Source organism: Mobula hypostoma, chromosome 8 (assembly GCF_963921235.1).
Source record: "Mobula hypostoma chromosome 8, sMobHyp1.1, whole genome shotgun sequence".
In the NCBI taxonomy this organism is placed as follows: Eukaryota; Metazoa; Chordata; class Chondrichthyes; order Myliobatiformes; family Myliobatidae; genus Mobula; species Mobula hypostoma.
In genome coordinates, this window is record NC_086104.1 from 6,505,809 (window position 1) to 6,519,901 (window position 14,093).

General features: G+C 52.0%; 2 non-coding genes across 2 annotated transcripts; one reads left to right on the top strand and one right to left on the bottom strand.

The window, feature by feature from the left end:
- Positions 1-2,587: 2,587 nt before the first annotated feature.
- LOC134351242 (small nucleolar RNA U3) lies at positions 2,588-2,794 on the top strand. Its single transcript, XR_010019089.1, has one exon. It is a non-coding gene; the product is annotated as a small nucleolar RNA U3 (small nucleolar RNA).
- A 9,847-nt stretch (positions 2,795-12,641) lies between these two features.
- LOC134351241 (small nucleolar RNA U3) lies at positions 12,642-12,860 on the bottom strand. Its single transcript, XR_010019088.1, has one exon. It is a non-coding gene; the product is annotated as a small nucleolar RNA U3 (small nucleolar RNA).
- Between the last annotated feature and the right edge of the window lie 1,233 nt (positions 12,861-14,093).

Below are 14,093 nucleotides of genomic sequence, written 5' to 3' on the forward strand. Positions count from 1 at the left end.
CGCAGACCGACATACTGAGGATCTGCAGGTCCTTCTATGCCGGTCTGTACGACGAAAAGGCCACAGAATCCACAGCCTCCCGCAACTTCCTGTCCTCTATCACGCAGGTCTTAGACGACGGCAAGCGGGAGAGTCTGGATCAGCCACTGACCCTTGGCCGACGAGCTGACAGGCTCCATCCGTTCCTTTGGGTCGGGTAAGACTCCCGGAAGCGACGGCTTACCGGCTGAGTTGTACTCGGCTCTGTGGAACTGGATGGGCCCAGACCTGCTGGAAGTGTACAACGCTATGCTTCTGGCCGGCAGTATGTCTGAGTCCATGAGGAAGGGCATCATCACCCTCATCTACAAGCAGAAGGGGGAAAGGGAGGACATTAGAAATTGGAGGCCCATCTCTCCTGAATGTGGACTACAAGATCCTGTCCAAGGCTATCGCCAACAGGGTCAAGTCTGCTCTGGGACAGGTGATCCACCCGGACCAAACCTGTGCTGTACCGGGCAGGAAGATCTCAGACAGCCTCGCGCTGCTGAGGGACACCATCGCCTACGTGCAGGACAGGGGGGTGGACGCCTGCCTGGTCAGCTTGGACCAGGAGAAAGCCTTCGACAGAATATCGCACACGTACATGGCGGACGTGCTCTCCAAAATGGGATTTGGGGAGGGAATCCGGAATTGGATCAGACTGCTCTACACAGACATCCGTAGTGCAGTCCAGGTCAACGGGTGGGAAACAGACAGCTTCCCCATCAGGTCTGGAGTCAGGCAGGGCTGTCCCCTCTCCCCTGTCTTGTTTGTCTGCTGCATAGAACCCTTTGCGGAAGCCATCAGGAGGGATGAGGGCATAAGAGGGTTGACGCTGCCAGGCAGTGGAGGGACCCAAGTGAAAACCTCCCTGTACATGGACGACGTCACCGTCTTCTGCTCTGATCCGAGGTCAGTTCGCAGGTTGATTGGCATCTGCGAACAGTTCGAGCTAGCGTCGGGGGCCAGGGTCAACCACACGAAGAGCGAAGCCATGCTCTTCGGCAACTGGCCCGACCGATCCAGTATCCCCTTCACCATCAGGTCTGACCACGTGAAGGTGTTGGGGATCGGGTTCGGAGGGGCTGAGGCGTGCAACAAGAACTGGCAGGAGCGGACTGCCAAGGTGAAACAGAAACTGGGACTGTGGGGAGGGCGTTCCCTGTCGATAACGGGCAAGAACCTGGTCATCAGATGTGAGGTGCTCTCAGGGCTGCTGTACTTGGCGCAGGTCTGGCCCGTCCCCCGCTCCTACAGCTCGGAAATCACCCGGGCTGTCTTCAGATTCGTCTGGGGATCCAAGATGGAGCGGGTGAGACGGACCGCCATGCACAAGTCCCTGGACAATGGGGGCAAGAACGTCCCCAATGTCTCCCTCACCCTGATGGCCAGCTTCGTGTGTGGCTGCATCAGGTTGTGCGTGGATCCCAGATACGTGGGCACAAAGTACTATTATGTGCCTAGGTTTTACCTGTCGCCCTGGCTACGAAGGATGGGTCTGGCCCCTTTCCCGCGCAACACCCCTGTCAGCTGGTCGTTGCCCCCTTACCTGTCCTTCATAGAAAAATTCTTCAAGACCAACGCATTTGACCACAGGGCCATCAGGCAGTGGTCGGCACGTAATGTCCTGCAGGCACTGCAGGAGAAGGACGTGATGGACACAGTGGGGTGGTTCCCGGAGCAGACCATCCAGTTCATCTGGCAAAATGCCTCATCGCCAGATCTCACCAACAGGCACAAAGACCTCGCCTGGCTGGCGGTGAGAGGGGCCCTCCCAGTCAGATCCCTCCTGTACTCCCGGAATGTCGTCTCCGCACCCCACTGCCCACGGGAGGACTGTAATGGGGTGGAGTCGGGGGCTCACCTCTTTGCACACTGTGGGTTCGCGAAGAAGGTGTGGAGGAGAATGGAAGGGACGGTACTAAGATTCATGCCCAGCAGCTGCATTACCGAGGACTCCAATGATCTACGGGGCTGTTCCCGGGGACGCACACGGAGACCAACATCCGGTGCTGCTGGCAGATCATCAACTCGGTGAAAGACGCTCTTTGGTCGGCCCGAAACTTGATGGTCTACCAGCACATGGAAATGTCCATGATTCAATGCTGCCGACTAGCACATTCTCGGCTGCAGGAGTACGTGCTGAGGGACGCACTCAAACTTGGTGCGGATACCGCGAAGGCCCGGTGGGGAAGGACCATAGTTTAACGTTCATCACCCGTAGGAGGGGGAGGGGTTGGGTGGGGAGGAGACCTACCCTCATCAGCGGTGTGGACAGATAATCAACATGGTGCCCAAGGAGTGGGTGGAATTGTTAATTTGGGAAAGTATTAAAGCCATTGCCTGCCTTTATTGTTGAAAATTTTGATTGTTAATAAGTCTTAACTCTTGACCAAGGGTTGAGAGAAAACGCATGATTTACTGTAAACATCTTTCATTTGTAAATGAACAGAGAGTCAACGCAAAATTTTTAATGTTAATAACTGTATTGAATAAGGACTTACAGTCAACGAATGGTTTTCTTTTCTTGTATGTAATTATTTTTATTTTGTAATATTTCTGAATAAAGTATTTTTGGAAAAAAAAACTGACTGAGAAATCGAGCACTAAAAAGTTTGGTCTCTGCAACCACGAGGAAGAGTCGTGGCGTTTCCTCCTGAGCGGGAAGCAGCCGGTGAGCGTTGTTTTGTACAGCGGCTCTTCGGTCTTGATGACCGTTCCCTTCTTCCCCATTGCGGGGAGCTGCGGAGGGAGGAGACGCTGTCTGAGTGGTTGCTCTTCAGAGTTTCCGGAACTGAACGGAGTCGAATGGGGCGCCTTCCTGATTTTAAGTATGTTATGATCTGGCGTGACTTACGAAAGTCGACTTATTGATGCTGTGCAACTCCCTTCGATCCTGTGTAATATCGCCACTTAACAACCCCCCTCCCCCGGACGCAGATGTAGCCTATGAGAATGATCTCCCCAGTACATCTGTAGAAATTTGAGTGTTTTAGGTGACAGACCAAACTTCCCTAGGTTCCTCATGAAATATAGCCGTTGTTTTGATTTCTTATTAGAAATGTTGGGAGCAGGTTAGGTCCTCCAAGATATTAATATCCAGAAATTTGAAATTGCCCACTCCCTCCACTACCGATCCACCCATGATGACTGGTCTGTTTTCTCATCTTATTCTTTTTGAAGCACACAATCTGCTGTTTGGTCTGATAAACCGAAGTCAGCTCACACAGCATCCAAAACAGTCAACGTTTCGGGCCGTGACACTTCCACAGAACAGGGTTATTTAATGAAAGCTTACGTTTTCTACGCTATTGTCTCCGTCATACACCCCGAGGTTCTGTGTCAACTTCATTCGGGACTTCCTGCATCTCTTGATAAATACAGTAGCATGCAAAAGTTTGGGCACCCCGGTCAAAATTTCTGTTACTGTGAATAGTTAAGTGAGTAGAAGATGAACTGATCTCCAAAGGTCACTAAGTTAAAGATGAAACATTATTTTCAACATTTTAAGCAAGATTAGTGTATTATTTTTGTTTTGTACAATTTTAGAGTGAAAAAAAGGAAGGGGGCAGCATTTCAAACGTTTGGCACCCCAAGAGATTTGAGCTCTCAGATAACTTTTACCAGGGTCTCAGACCTTAATTAGCTTGTTAGGGGCTATGGCTTGTTCACAGTCATCGTTAGGAAAGGCCAGGTGATGCAAATTTCAAAGCTTTATAAATTCCCTGACTCCTCAAACCTTGTCCCAACAATCAGCAGCCATGGGCTCCTCTAAGCAGCTGCCTAGCTCTGAAAATTAAAATAAATGATGCCCACAAAGCAGAAGGCTAAAAGAAGACAGCAAAGCGTTTTCAGGTAGCCGTTTCCTCAGTTCGTAATGTAATTAAGAAATGGCAGTTAACAGGAATGGTGGAGGTCAGGTTGAGGTGTGGAAGACCAAGAAAACGTTGGGAGAACTGCTCGTAGGATTGCTAGAAAGGGAAATCAGAACTCACGTTTGACTGCAAAAGACCTTCAGGAAGATTTAGCAGACTCTGGAGTGGTGGTGCACTGTTCTACTGTGCAGCAACACCTGCACAAATATGACCTTCATGGAAGAGTCATCAGAAGAAAACCTTTCCTGCATCCTCACCACAAAATTCAGCGTCAGAAGTTTGCAGAGGGACATCTAAACAAGCCTGATGTATTTCGGAAACAAGTCCTGTGGACTGATGAAGTTAAAACAGAATTTTTTGGCCGCAATGAGCAAGGTATGTTTGGAGAAAACAGGGTGCAGAATTTCATGAAAAGAACACCTCTCCAACTGTTAAGCACGTGGGTGGATCGATCATGCTTTGGGCTTGTGTTGCAGCCAGTGGCACGGGGAACATTTACTGGTAGAGGGAAGAATGAATTCCATTAAATACCAGCAAATTCTGGAAGCAAACATCACACCATCTGTAAAAAAGATGAAGATGAAAAGAGGATGGCTTCTACAACAGGATAATGATCCTAAACGCACCTCAAAAAAAAAACATAATGGACTACCTCAAGAGGCGCAGGCTGAAGGTTTTGCCATGGCCCTCACAGTCCCCCAACTTAAACATCGTTGAAAATCTGTGGATAGACCTCAAAAGAGCAGTGCTTTCAAGATGGCCAAAGAATCTCACAGAACTAGAAGCCTTTTGCAAGGAAGAATTGGCAAAAATCCCCCAAACAAGAATTGAAACAATGGGATGGAGACAATTTATTTGCTCTTGCAGTTGCAAGCCGAGAAAATGACAGGGCCTGTATCCCTTGTTTCACTGGATTGTTACCAACAGACTATTTATTACAGTACAGACTCAGAAAGTGACAGGGCCTGTATCCTTCACCTCTCTGGATTGTTACCAATAGACTATTTATTACAGTACAAAAGTGCACATTTAAGACGACTTATTTTGAGATACAGCTCGGTAACAGGTTTTTCCGGCTCAATGAGCTGCACCATCCCATTACACCCACATGAACAATTAATCTACACACCTATATTGTTGTTTATATTACTAGCTATCTATCTATTGACACTATCTATCAATCTATTTATCTGTCTGTCTGTCCATCTATCTCTATCTATCTGTCTATAACTGTCTATCTATCTAAACACAAGAGATTCTGCAGATGCTGCAAATGCAGAGACAAACACACAAAGTGCAGGAGGAACTCAGCTGTTCCGGCAGCATCCGTGGCAATGAACAAACAGCCGACATTTCTGGCCGAGATCCTTCTTCAGGACTGGGAAGGAAGGGGGAAGAAGCTGGAATAAGACTGTGGGGGAGGGGAAGGAGGACAATCTGGAAAGCGATAGGTGGAAAGGACAAAGGGATGACGAGGAAGGAATCTGATGGGAGGGGTGTGTGGACCGGGGCAGAAAGGGAGGGAGGTAGATAAATAGATATCTACCTAGCTCAGAGTCCGAATCAGGTTTAATATTACCTGTAATCCCATCCCATGAAATCTGTTGATTTGTGGCAGGAGAACATTGCAATACATAATGATAAAAACCATAAAGTACAAAAAGGCAACCCTGGACACTGGGTTCCAACGGCATTGACACCCCCAGACAGCGATCCCACTAACTCCCGCTCCGACCTGATTTCAGAATCAGATGCCCCCAATTATGGATTTCACCAACTCTATCGCTGGCTCTGACAGTTCCGGATGCATCCAGACCAGGTACAGTATTGTCACCAACCCCAGTTCCAATGACCCCGAGTGCATCTGTATTCCACCACTGCCATTGCTGGTTCCTGTGACACCGTACACATTCAAACTGCTAATTGTCACAGTGGGGGGCTGGGAATGGACCCAAATGCAAGACACATACACTGAACAGGACTTGACTTGAGTAGGGATGTGACAGGATTCAGACCAGGAGCAGGGACAAGAACGCAGACTTGAGTTAGGGAAAATGGGACCAGGACTAGAAACCATGTACTAGGAGGCAAGGCTTCGACTCCAAGCCCAAGACTGGACAAGGACCCAGAACCTGGGTCTTGCCTCGGGCTCAGACCCCAGAACCAGGCAAGGACATGACATGGCTCAAGGACAGGATGTGGCTGGGGTCTAGGGGCCTGAGCTTGGAGACAGGCTGGGGTCTTTGCTCTTGAGGCTTGACTGCAGGCTGGGGTCTTTGCTCTTGAGGCTTGACTGCAGGCCGGGGTCTTGGGTCTTGAGGCTTGACTGCAGGCCGGGGTCTTGGGTCTTGAGGCTTGACTGCAGGCCGGGGTCTTGGGTCTTGAGGCTTGACTGCAGGCCGGGGTCTTGGGTCTTGAGGCTTGACTGCAGGCCGGGGTCTTGGGTCTTGAGGCTTGACTGCAGGCCGGGGTCTTGGGTCTTGAGGCTTGACTGCAGGCCGGGGTCTTGGGTCTTGAGCTTGGCTGTAGGCCAGGGTCGTGGACTTGAGGGATGGAGGCTGGGATCCTCGAGGCTTGGGTTCTTGGAGCTTGGTTTGGGATCCTCGAGGCTTGGGTTCTTGGAGCTTGGTTTGGGATCCTCGAGGCTTGGGTTCTTGGAGCTTGGTTTGGGATCCTCGAGGCTTGGGTTCTTGGAGCTTGGTTTGGGATCCTCGAGGCTTGGGTTCTTGGAGCTTGGTTTGGGATCCTCGAGGCTTGGGTTCTTGGAGCTTGGCTTGGGCAGGATGCAGAACTTCACCCCACCAAGGCAAGGACAGGGAGGAACAGACCCAACCACAGGGTAACAGCAAACAGCCTACTTACCCAACAGAGGCAAGGGACAGGAAGGGACAGAACAAACCACAGGATAACAGCAATTACAACCTGGCTTACCTAACAGAGGCAAGGAGCTCAATCCAGGGTGGCTCTGAGTCTCGGGGCAGCCAGCAATCTTGTCTGGCTACAGAAACAGCCAAATCCATACCACAATAACTACTCCAAGGAGTGGCAACAAGGCTCCACGAAGCAGTTGTCCTCCAACCAGGCCTAGAGATCACAAATGGTTTCACTAGCCTTCCATCAGCAGATTGCTCCAAGGGGGACTGACCAGCCACACACACTCAACCCCAAGGCTACTTATATTCCAAGCCTAGAGATGGGAATCAGGTGCCTATGATTAACTCAACCAAAGGAGGGACAGCTGGAAGACCCGGAGTCCTGAGTCCACGAACTAGACTGTGAACCGGAATGCGGACTTCACGGACCGGTCCATGACACTAATTGCACAGCCTCTAATTCCATCTCCGGCCTGGACCTTGATCACTAACACTTCCAGGCTGAGGCTTTATGTGTTGCTGGCCCCCCAGTCTCCCCTTTCCCTAACACCACTCTGCATTCCAGTCTCTCACAGGTACCATCGCCAGCTCTTGGGTCCTCGGAGACCCCATCTTCCTCTCAGCCCACCATCCCTCCCCTCTCCTCTGATACCACCAACTCTCTTCCCTGTTCTGATCCCAGCTCTCATCCATGCCGGGTTTTCACCATCCCCTCTGACCTTCCCATCTCTGAGACAGAATGTTCTGTCCTCAGTAAGGACCTCAGCTTTGTCCCCCTTCACCCACACCTCAGTGAGTTCCACGCCTGCCATGATATCGAGTTCTTCTTCCATCGCCCCCGTCTCCGAGTCCGTTTCTTTAACGAGGATTCCACACCCCGTGCTGATGACACCCTCTCCCTTCTCCAACGCTCCTCTTCTTCTTGGACATCTCACTCTCGTTCTCTACCTGCTCTGGATCTTTTCATCTTGAATTGCTGATGAGACATCAACTGGCTTACTCCTCACTCCTCACTCCTCATGAAAACTAACCCTCTCTGAACGCACTGCCCTCCACACTGTCCACAACAATCCCAATCTTAACATCAGACCCGCAGAGGACCCCATTCCAGACCATCAAAAACTGTCTCTCACACCATCACTGATGTCATCAACTCTGGAGAACTCCCATCCACTGCCACCAGACTCCTAGTTTCCTTACCGCACACTGCTCACTTCTACCTCCGACCCAAGGATCAACACTTTATAGAAACATAGAAAACCTACAGCACAATACAGACCCTTCGGCCCACAAAATTTTGCCGAACATGTCCCTACCTTAGAAATTACTAGGCTTACCCATAGGCCTCTATTTTTCTAAGCTCCTTGTACCTATCCAAAAGTCTCTTAAAAGACCCGTTGCCGGCAGCCCATTTCATGCACTCAGCACTCTCTGAGTGAAAAACTTACCCCTGATATCTCCTCTGTACCTACTCTCCAAGCACCTTAAACCTGTGTCCTCTTGTGGCAGCCATTTCAGCCCTGGGAAAAAGCCCCAGACTGTCAATCAATGCCTCTCATCATCTTATACACCTCTATCAGGTCACCTCCCATCTTCTGTCGCTCCAAGGAGAAAAGGCCGAGTTTACTCAACCTATTCTCATAAGGCATGCTCCCCAATCCAGGCAACATCCTTCTAAATCTCCTCTGCACCCTTTCTATGGCTTCCACATCCCCCCTGTAGTGAGGTGACCAGAACTGAGCACAGTACTCCAAGTGGGGTCTGACCAGGGTCCTATATAGCTGTAACATTACCTCTCTTTATATTCTGACTGGGTCGCCTCCAACCTCAGGGCACACATAACAACTTTGCCTTCCGGTCAGAAAAATTTCCTCCACCTCCCCTCTTCTTCTGTTCCCTTTTCTGACCTCTTACCTCTTTTCACCAGCCTATCACTTCCCCTGGATTCCAACCTCCTTCCCTTTCTCCTGTGGCCCACTCTCCTCTCCTGTCCTTGACCTTTCCTCCCTATCGTATTCACCTTTCGTCTTCCAGTTTGCCTCCTACTCCTCCTCCCATCTCGTTATTCTGGCATCTCCCCCCTTCCTTTCCAGCCCTGATGAAGGGTCTCGGCCTGAAACGACAACTGTTTGTTCATTTTCTCAGACGCTGCCTTGACCTGCTTTTTTTTTATTTCAAAATATACTTTATTCAAAAATAAATATATACGATAAACCATTCAATAACTTTTCATCCTTTACATACGTTTCCATTATACACAGTACATATCCGTATTTATAGCCACCCACGTGGCACTCCAGTAGTTCAGCTTACCATATCATTGTTGAGGGGTATACTCCCCACCCACCGACCCCTCCCACTCCCACGGGTGGAGAAACCTATACTGTGGTCCTTCCCCATCGGGCCCTTGCGGTGGCTGCACCGAGTTTCAGTGCGTCCCTCAGCACGTACTCCTGCAGCCGAGAATGTGCCAGTCGGCAGCATTCTCCCACGGACATCTCCATGTGCTGGTAGATCATCAAGTTTCGGGCCGACCAAAGAGCGTCTTTCACCGAGTTGATGATCTGCCAGCAGCACGGGACGTTAGTCTCCGTGTGTGTCCCCGGGAACAGCCCGTAGATCAGAGAGTCCTCTGTTATGCAGCTGCTGGGGATAAACCGTGACACTAGCCCGTCCATCCTCCTCCACACCCTCTTTGCGAACTGGCAGTGTGCAAAGAGGTGGGTCACAGACTCCTCCTCACTGCAGTCCTCCCGTGGGCAGTGGGGTGCAGAGACGACGTTCCGGGCGTACAGGAGGGCTCTGACTGGGAGGGCCCCTCTCACCGCCAGCCAGGCGAGGTCTTGGTGCCTGTTGGTGAGATCTGTCGATGAGGCATTTTGCCAGATGAACTGGATGGTCTGCTCAGGGAACCACCCCACTGTGTCCATCACGTCCTTCTCCTGCAGTACCTGCAGGACACTACGTGTCGACCACTGCCTGATGGCCCTGTGGTCAAAGGCGTTCTCCTGGAAGAACTTTGCTACGTAGGACAGGTATGCCGGCAACGACCAGCTGACTGGGGCGTTGCGCGGGAGTGGGGCCAGACCCATCCTTCGTAGCCAGGGCGACAAGTAGAACCTGGGCACGTAGTGGTACTTGGTGCCCACATACCTGAGCTCTACACACAACCTGATGCAGCCACATACGAAGCTGGCCATCAGGGTGAGGGCGACATTGGGGACGTTCTTGCCCCCGTTGTCCAGAGACTTGTGCATGGCGGTCCGTCTCACCCGCTCCATCTTGGATCCCCAGACGAATCTGAAGACAGCCCGGGTGATTTCCGAGCTGTAGGAGCGGGGGACGGGCCAGACCTGCGCCAAGTACAGCAGCCCTGAGAGCACCTCACATCTGATGACCAGGTTCTTGCCCGTTATCGACAGGGAACGCCCTCCCCACAGTCCCAGTTTCTGTTTCACCTTGGCAGTCCGCTCCTGCCAGTTCTTGTTGCACGCCTCAGCCCCTCCGAACCCGATCCCCAACACCTTCACGTGGTCAGACCTGATGGTGAAGGGGATACTGGATCGGTCGGGCCAGTTGCCGAAGAGCATGGCTTCGCTCTTCGTGTGGTTGACCCTGGCCCCCGACGCTAGCTCGAACTGTTCGCAGATGCCAATCAACCTGCGAACTGACCTCGGATCAGAGCAGAAGACGGTGACGTCGTCCATGTACAGGGAGGTTTTCACTTGGGTCCCTCCACTGCCTGGCAGCGTCAACCCTCTTATGCCCTCATCCCTCCTGATGGCTTCCGCAAAGGGTTCTATGCAGCAGACAAACAAGACAGGGGAGAGGGGACAGCCCTGCCTGACTCCAGACCTGATGGGGAAGCTGTCTGTTTCCCACCCGTTGACCTGGACTGCACTACGGATGTCTGTGTAGAGCAGTCTGATCCAATTCCGGATTCCCTCCCCAAATCCCATTTTGGAGAGCACGTCCGCCATGTACGTGTGCGATATTCTGTCGAAGGCTTTCTCCTGGTCCAAGCTGACCAGGCAGGCGTCCACCCCCCTGTCCTGCACGTAGGCGATGGTGTCCCTCAGCAGCGCGAGGCTGTCTGAGATCTTCCTGCCCGGTACAGCACAGGTTTGGTCCGGGTGGATCACCTGTCCCAGAGCAGACTTGACCCTGTTGGCGATAGCCTTGGACAGGATCTTGTAGTCCACATTCAGGAGAGATGGGCCTCCAATTTCTAATGTCCTCCCTTTCCCCCTTCTGCTTGTAGATGAGGGTGATGATGCCCTTCCTCATGGACTCAGACATACTGCCGGCCAGAAGCATAGCGTTGTACACTTCCAGCAGGTCTGGGCCCATCCAGTTCCACAGAGCCGAGTACAACTCAGCCGGTAAGCCGTCGCTTCCGGGAGTCTTACCCGACCCAAAGGAACGGATGGAGCCTGTCAGCTCGTCGGCCAAGGGTCAGTGGCTGATCCAGACTCTCCCGCTTGCCGTCGTCTAAGACCTGCGTGATAGAGGACAGGAAGTTGCGGGAGGCTGTGGATTCTGTGGCCTTTTCGTCGTACAGACCGGCATAGAAGGACCTGCAGATCCTCAGTATGTCGGTCTGCGAGGACGCGACTGAGCCGTCCTCTTCCTTAAGGTTGTGGATCACAGAGCTCCCCCTGTGCACCTTTTGGAAGAAGAAGCGTGAGCACGTCTCGTCCTGCTCCACGGTTCGGACCCTTGATCGGAAGATGATCTTGGAGGATTCGGCGGCGAGGTTATGGGCTTGCCGGCCCTTCACCTCTCGCAATTCCTCCCTGACATCCACCCCCTTCGACTGCAGAAGGAGAAGTTGCTGCAACTCTGTCTGGAGTTTACGCAGTTCCCTCTGCTCCTGCCTTGCCTTCTGGATACCTTTGCGAATGAAGAACCTCCTAATGTTCTCCTTGGTGGCTTCCCACCAGTGAACCGGGGAATCAAAGAAGGCTTTCAAGGTTCTCCAACCTGTGTACTCCCTCTCTAGTTCCTCGATGTTCTCTGGGGTCAGCAGCTTTACGTTCAGCTTCCAAGTCCCCCTGCCCGCCTTCTGGTCCTCCCGTAAGCGACAGGTGGCTCTCAGAAGGCAGTGGTCAGAGAAGAACACCGGCGTGACGGCGGTGGACCTGACCGTGAGGGACTCTGACAGGAAGAGGAAGTCGATCCGGGAGCGGGCTGAGCCGTCCGATCGTGTCCAGGTGGCTTGCGGCTGTGGTCCACCTGTGGGGTGTCCAGCCTGCCGGGTCCTCCAGCCGCATCAATGGTGCAGTTGAAGTCTCCGGCCAGAACGACCGGCTGGGGCGTCACCAGCAGCTGTGGGAGCTGCTCGAAGACGGCCAGCCGCTCGCTCCGAACGGGGGAGGCGTACACGTTGATCAGCCGGAGCGGAGTGCCCCGGTATTTGACGTCTGCTACCAGGAGGCGCCCCGCAACCACCTCTTTAACTTGGGCGATTGAGAAGTTGCCTCCACGCAGCAGAACCCCCAGGCCGGAAGCGCGACAATCGTTCTCCCCCGACCACACAGACAAACCCCGGGACCACCGTCGATAACTCCTGAGGTGCGGCAGACCGCACTCCTGCAGGAAGGTCACGTCGGCGTTCACGGTGTTCAAGTACCGAAGCGCGCTGACGCAACGCCCCGTACTCTTCACACTGCGGACGTTTAAGGTCCATCACCTTTTTATAAATCCTCGTTCTCTTCTTCCCCGTCTGGAGGCCTCATACCCACAGTCGAGGTGAAGTCTTCCACCTGCTGAGGGTTCAGGTGCTGCTGGTACTCCGCTTGTTCTAGTAGGTGCTCAGCTAATTGAGAGCATTTCAAAATCAGCTCTATTTTTTTTAGGAGTATGAAGAGCAACCACTCAGACAGCATCTCCTCCCTCCGCAGCTCCCCGCAATGGGGAGAAGGGAACGGTCATCAAGACCGGAGAGCCGCTGTACAAAACAACGCTCACCGGCTGCTTCCCGCTCAGGAGGAAACGCCACGACTCTTCCTCGTGGTTGCAGAGACCAAACTTTTTAGTGCTCGATTTCTCAGTCACAGACTATAGAAATGATCCTTAAAAGTATAGTCTTAACCACCAGCTCCCGCCGCGCTGCTCCCCACCCACAAACAAACACTTTCACCTCACGGCGAGCGGTCACTTCCTTCCCTCGGTTATTCACAGGGATCACGGACGGGGTGGAAGATAATTACAACCGACCTCTCCCCATCCATTCTAAACTTCACAGTCAGACACAACCTGTAGTTACTCTTCTTGCTGCGACTGACACGAGGAGTGAAAATCTGCATAATTTAGCATCCGGGCTCCACCCACTGCCTCTTCTGTGAGCTGAAACTCTTCCGGTGGATTTCCGGCCCGAGGATGAGAATCAGATTCACGTTTAATATCACTGACATGTGTTACAACATTGCAGTAACAATACATTAAAATTACATTAGGCATCTATGATAAATAGTTAGCTAGATAGCAAACACGAGAAAATCTGCAGTTGCTGGAAACCCACAGCTACACACACAAAATGCCGGAGGAACTCAGCAGGTCAGGCAGCGTCTGAGAAAATGAACAAACAGTTGTCGTTTCAGGCCGAGACCCTTCATCAGGGCTGGAAAGGAAGGGGGAAGATGCCAGAATAAAAAGATGGGGAAAAGAGTGGAAGACGACAGGTGAATACGATAGGGAGGAAAGGTCAAGGGCAGGAGAAGGAATCAGACAGGAGAGGAGAGTGGGAAACAGGAGAAAGGGAAGGGGCTTGGAATCCAGGGGGAAGTGAGGTAAGTGAGGAAAAGAGGTAAGTGGCCAGAGTAGAGAACAGAAGAAGAGGGGAGGTGGAGGGAATTTTTCTTACCACAGAACATAAAGAACATAGAACATAGAAAACCTACAGCACAATACAGGCCCTTCGGCCCACAAAGCTGTGCCGAACACCATAGCGCTCCATGTATCTATCCAGGAGTCTCTCAAAAGACCCTATTGTATCCACCTTCACCACCACCGCTGGCAGCCCATTCCACACACTCACCACTTTCTGAATAAAAAACCTTACCCATAACATCTCCTCTTACCTACCTCCAAGCACCTTAAAACTGTGCCCTCTCGTGTTAGCCATTTCAGCCCTGGGAGCCTCTGACCATCCATGTGATCAATGCCTCTCATCAACTTATACACCTCTATCAGGTCACCTCTCATCCTCCGTTGCTCCAAGGAGAAAAGGCAGAGTTCACTCAAACTATTCTCATAAGGCATGCTCCCCAATCCAGGCAACATCCTTGTAAATCTCCTCTGCACCCTTTCTATGGTCTCCACA